This window comes from Budorcas taxicolor, chromosome 23 (genome assembly GCF_023091745.1).
Source record: "Budorcas taxicolor isolate Tak-1 chromosome 23, Takin1.1, whole genome shotgun sequence".
NCBI classification, from domain to species: domain Eukaryota; kingdom Metazoa; phylum Chordata; class Mammalia; order Artiodactyla; family Bovidae; genus Budorcas; species Budorcas taxicolor.
The window spans coordinates 33,626,358-33,632,460 of NC_068932.1; positions in this window are offsets into that span (position 1 = coordinate 33,626,358).

Below are 6,103 nucleotides of genomic sequence, written 5' to 3' on the forward strand. Positions count from 1 at the left end.
AAGCACTTTGAAAAACAATTTGGAGTTCTTCAAGAAATGTAAACGGATTTGCCGTATGACCCAGCAATTCCCTGCTAGGTACACACCCAAGAGAAAGATATAAAACCTTTCTCACAAAAACTTGGACAAAATGTTAGTTGCAGTTTGTTCATAATAGTCAAAAAGTAGATAACCCACATGTCCACTAGCTGATGATTGGATGAACAAAATGTATTTTCAAGCACTGGACTATTATTTGGCCATAAAAAGGAATGGCATACTAATACATGCTATAATATGGATGAACCTTGAAAATATTAAATCAAAAAAGTCAATAACAAAAGACCATGTATTATATTTCATTTATATGATATGTCCAGAATAGGTAAATCTACAGAGACAGAAAGATTAGCTGTTGCTTAGGAAGACAGGATGGTGGTAATCACTGGGTGGGGGGAGGGGAGCAGAGGCCTAGGGAGTTATTGCTAATGGGCATGGAGATCTTTGGGGGGTGATAATATAAAATTCATTGCGGCAGTGTTTGAACAACACTGTAAGTATACCAAAATCCATTGAATTGTACACTTTAAATGGGTAAATGATATGGTATGTGAATTATAACTCAATAAAGCTATTGAAAAACAAAACAAAACAGAATTCAGCACTCTTTCCATGGATAAAAGACACTAATAAAAAAATTGGCTGATTTAACAAAACAAGGGCATTTGGCCTTTAATCCCCTTCCAGACACTGTTGCTTTTAGTTCATTTACAGTTTTATCTCCTTATCCTGTGTGATATGTAATCAGAGCCCGGAGCCTCGGAAGGAAGTCTACGACAGTTTTTCAAACAAACTTAAAAAAACAGCTTAATAACATTATCTGATAGTGTATTAAAGCATTGCTTTGAGCATTGCTTTATAATTTTAAGCTCCTTGCTTTCTATTTTGAAATAGCAGAAGGAGTTATACAGATAATGTAATTTGACTTTTTGAAATTTCTTTTTTCATTGGAAAAAAATCTATCATTTAGGACAAAGCAAATAGTGTTCTTAGCTGTTTTTAAATCCCTATGTAATCTACAATAGCTTGATAAGGATTTAAACCACAAAATGCAGTCCAAATAGAAGAGCAGTACTTATATAAACCAAATTTGATTTAAATGAGCTTGTTAAGGACCGGTTCAATTGATCACTCATGAACTGTTTACATATTGTTTCTAAATTAGTTTCACGTGTATTCTATTTCATCAGCTAGCTCATATAACTCCAACCTACCCCAATCTCCTTTCTCAAGATATAAAGCTACATAAATTTATCTCTTAATAATTTCACATATGTTAGCTTTCTTTTCCAGCCCCCTGAGGACATGCTAAGCTCCTCAAAGACAAGGATTTTGTCTTAAATGTCAACATCTCAGATACCCCATAATTATTATGGTTCTCAAGGTTAACGCTTAGCCCAGTTCTCCTGTCAAGCTGTATATATTATTCATATATGTATTAATATATGTGTGTATATATATCAATATCTATCTCACTTTTACTTCATTTCCTACACATTAGTATATGCTGGTGACACCCAAATCCTCAAAAACTTTCAATTTTCTTCAGAATAACCTCCAAATTCCTCAGTAGGGATATCAGAGTTGTTTGCCATCTTCCTCACCTATTCTTTCTAGCCTGAGCTTCACGTGCCAACATACCAATTGCTCAAAGCTAGTCTTCTGCACCTTACATCTGCAGTTCCCAACCGTTTTGGCACCAGGGTTTGGTTTTGTGGAAGAAAATTTTTCCACACACTGAGGCAGGGGGAATGGTTTCAGGATGATTCAAGTGCATTACATTTATTGTATGCTTTATTTCTATTATTATTATATCAGCTCCACCTCGGATCACTGGGTATTTGATCTGGGAGGCTGGAGACCTCTGCCTTACACTGTCATACTTCCAGGATCCCACTGTCTCTTAGTTTTCTCTCCAGCCTATGAGAACTCTGTTGATCTTTTAAGGGCTGTGTAAAAAGTCATGTTCTCTATGGACTCTTTCTTATCAGAATTAAGTTCTCCCTTTTAGTGTTTAGTATTACATCAGTTATCATGGCTGGACTTACATGGTGCCTGGAGACATGTCTTTCTCTCCTAATACTATTTTTTGACATTGAAGACTGTTTTATTTATGTATGAGTCTCTGGACAAAGAACATATTTGTATCCCTTTCACCTTATACAAAATAATCACTCAATAAATCTTTATTCGATTGAATTAGTCTCACTTTCCCCATGACACCAAAAACAGTGTGGGCACAAGCAGTTATCAGTCAACAACAACTAATGCTGGTTGATGGAGTATAAGTTCTGGGAGGGAGGATTCAAATACTCAATGACTGATTTTATGACAAACTAAAGTGATAGAACTTGACAAAAAAAAAGTGTATTCTTTAAATTGATCATGTACTGAAGTAACAGACATTTTAATATACGAAAAAAAACAATCAACTGAACAGTTTCAATGTATTTTTATTTTTAGTGGTTCTTCTGGAATCAAACTATTTTCACCTGAGGAACGCACATAAAAGAGTTTTGGAAGTCAAATTCTTATAATATAGATGGATTTTTCACTGTTTATTCAAGATTCATTCCAGCATTTACCATCTGTTAGAACTGTCTCTGGACCAGACAAGACACTGAAAAAGGTACTAGATGATAAAATGAGTAAGATATGAGCCCTGCCCTGAAAGTGTTTATAATACCCCAGGTGAAGAATAGCAAAGGAATCTGGGTTTTGGTGCTGGTATAATTAGCTCTATATCAGTGAATCTGGAAATTCTTGAAAATATACCCTTCTAAATTCAGATTACAGTATTTATATAGATATTAAAACAGTGCATATAAAAGTATATGTATATATGCTACTGCTAAGTCACTTCAGTCGTGTCCAACTCTGTGCGACCCCATAGACGGCAGCCCACCAGGCTCCCCCGTCCCTGGGATTCTCCAGGCAAGAACACTGGAGTGGGTTGCCATTTCCTTCTCCAATGCAGGAAAGTGAAAAGTGAAAGGGAAGTCACTCAGTCGTGTCTGACTCTTAGCGACCCCATGGACTGCAGTCTACCAGGCTCCTTCGTTCATAGGATTTTCCAGGCAAGAGTACTGGAGTGGGGTGCCGTTGCCTTCTCCGATATATATATACATATAAATAGTATATATTAAAAACAAAGCTATAGTGATATGCTATTTCGAAAGCCATTTTGGATTTATCAAAACAGCAAAAAAATAAAAAAAACACAATTAGGGGCTTGCAATTAGGTCAGGAAGCAACAGTTAGAACTGGACATGGAACAACAGACTGGTTCCAAATAGGAAAAGGAGTACGTCAAGGCTGTATATTGTCATCCTGCTTATTTAACTTATATGCAGAGTACATCATGAGAAACGCTGGGCTGGAAGAAGCACAGCTGGAATCAAGATTGTTGGGAGAAATATCAATAACCTCAGATGATACCACCCTTATGGCAGAAAGTGAAGAGGAACTCAAAAGCCTCTTGATGAAAGTGAAAGAGGAGAGTAAAAACGTTGGCTTAAAGCTCAACATTCAGAAAACAAAGATCATGGCATCTGGTCCCATCACTTCATAGGAAATAGATGGGGAAACAGTGGAAACAGTGTCAGACTTCATTTTTTTGGGCTCCAAAATCACTGTAGACGGTGATTGCAGCCATGAAATTAAAAGATGCTTACTCCTTGGAAGGAAAGTTATGACCAACCTAGAGAGCATATTCAAAAGCAGAGATATTACTTTGCCAACAAAGGTCCGTCTAGTCAAGGCTATGGTTTTTCCGGTGGTCATGTATGGATGTGAGAGCTGGACTGGGAAGAAAGCTGAATGCTGAAGAATTGATGCTTTTGAACTGTGGTGTTGGAGAAGACTCTTGAGAGTCCCTTGGACTGCAAGGAGATCGAACCAGTCCATCCTAAAGGAGATCAGTCCTGGGTGTTCATTGGAAGGAATGATACTAAAGCTGAAACTCCAATACTTTGGGCACCTCATGCGAAGAGTTGACTCATTGGAAAAGACTCTGATGCTGGGAGGGATTGGGGGCAGGAGGAGAAGGGGATGACAGAGGATGAGATGGCTGGATGGCATCACTGACTCGATGCACATGAGTTTGGGTGAACTCCAGGAGTTGGTGATGGACAGGGAGGCCTGGTGTGCTGTGATTCATGGGGTTGCAAAGAGTCGGACACGACTGAGCAACTGAACTGAACTGAACTGAATCAAGGCTTAGAACTAGTGTGAGGCAAGAGAGATTTACTAGTGTTGAGTTTAAGAAGATACTCTCAGGGTCATGTGAGCATGAGGACAGCCTTAAAATTAATACTTTCAACTTTTGCCTTTTTAAATCTTATACCCTAGGCATCTCTCCTGCCTCACCCTAGTTCTGGCCCAGCTATGACTGTTTAACAAAAGAATAATTCCGTGTTATACTCAGTGTTGTATATTTGGTCTACTCCATAACAAGTGTTTTATAAATTATTTGTAGCTTACCAAAAATAGAAATGTGAAATCATGAAGGACTGAGTTCCTAAGAAAAGACAGTATGTCTACTTTCTGGAGAAGGGGTAGATACTAATGGAAAGATGAGACATAATTAGCATATAAAATGATTTCCAAGTTAAAACCTTCTATCTAATCACATTAGAATGAATTCTCTTACTAGATCTTTCTATTATTATCTATAACCATTAACTTATAATTCTGCTGATTTCAAATAACTGCTTATTTGGAGTCTTTCTAATATCAATACCAAATGAACTGAATGAACAGGAATAAAACCAGCAGAAAAGTTACAAGGCAAAATCAATAGTCTTTCAAGACAGATAATTTTAGATATTAGTACTTGAAGCTCCCTGGTCCAGTATAGATTGTTGTTACTGTTGTTCAGTTGCTAAGTTGTGTCCAACTCTTTGCAACCCCATGGACAGCAGCATGCCAGGCCTCCCTGTCCCTCACTATCTCCTGGAGTACAGATGGTTATTCAGGACGAAATAAGTAAATTCTTCATGTATTTGGTTCACAGGAATATAACTCAATAACTGAAGAAAGCCAATAATTTAGTTTTTCTGAAAACCAGTTTCATATTTAAGGACATTAAAAAACGCAGGGAAAGTGATAAATAACTTGGAAATAAAAGGTTCTGACATCAAGTAGAAAAGGTTTTCCTATTAAATCAAAGTCATGAGAACTTGCAAACAACCTGTCATGTATCACTGTATCTGGTAATTGAATCTTCAGTGTCAGAGTATAAAGGAGCTTTTGAAAAGTCCCAAATACATGAACGTGTAGTAAAGCATTTCCCCCTGCACTGGCTTAATTCTATTTCTCCCTCTCTATTCCTGTTAAAGAGCTGCTGTCCATTTAATTTTTTGCTTCTTTTGTTTTACTTTAAAACTGAAAATTTTTACCTACCAAATTAGGTTGTTAGGCTATTAGAACTAAGAATTTCATATACAGTTCTCAACAGCGCCTTGAAAAGTTTGGTTGTTGTGACTTATTTATAAAATAAATCCCATTTTGGGGATGGTCTCTAAATGAGGTTGTGCATATTCTACAATAATAATAGCAAAACAAAATCATTCTAAGCTGCCATAAATGGACTATTGTGTAGAAATATGTTTCTGCACTAGAAAATGAGACAGCTGAGGCTGCTCTTAAATAACACGCCTGGATTTCCAAAGTAAAACATTCAAAATCATGAAAAAATTTTTTTGCCAATGAAAAATACAATTCTAGGAAAAAACTATTACTCAAATAATAAGTAATAACCTTAAATAACTATACTGTCTCTCCCATGTTAAAAATTCCTTTATTTGTAGACTATAGTCTTTCTAATTATAACTCTTAATAACTTATAACAAGTTTAAAACACCAAGCCCAAACAAGTCAAAATATTTTAAATATGTAACTGAAGTCAACTAAGAACATACTTACACTGGATTTATTACTACTGGGCCCCCAAAGCTTTTCCTCCCTTAATGTGATCCCTGTTAACAATTACCTCCATAACAAAGTAAAATCCAAGCTTATGAAAACAAACTTCATTGGCAGTACCATCCTTCTAGTGACTAAA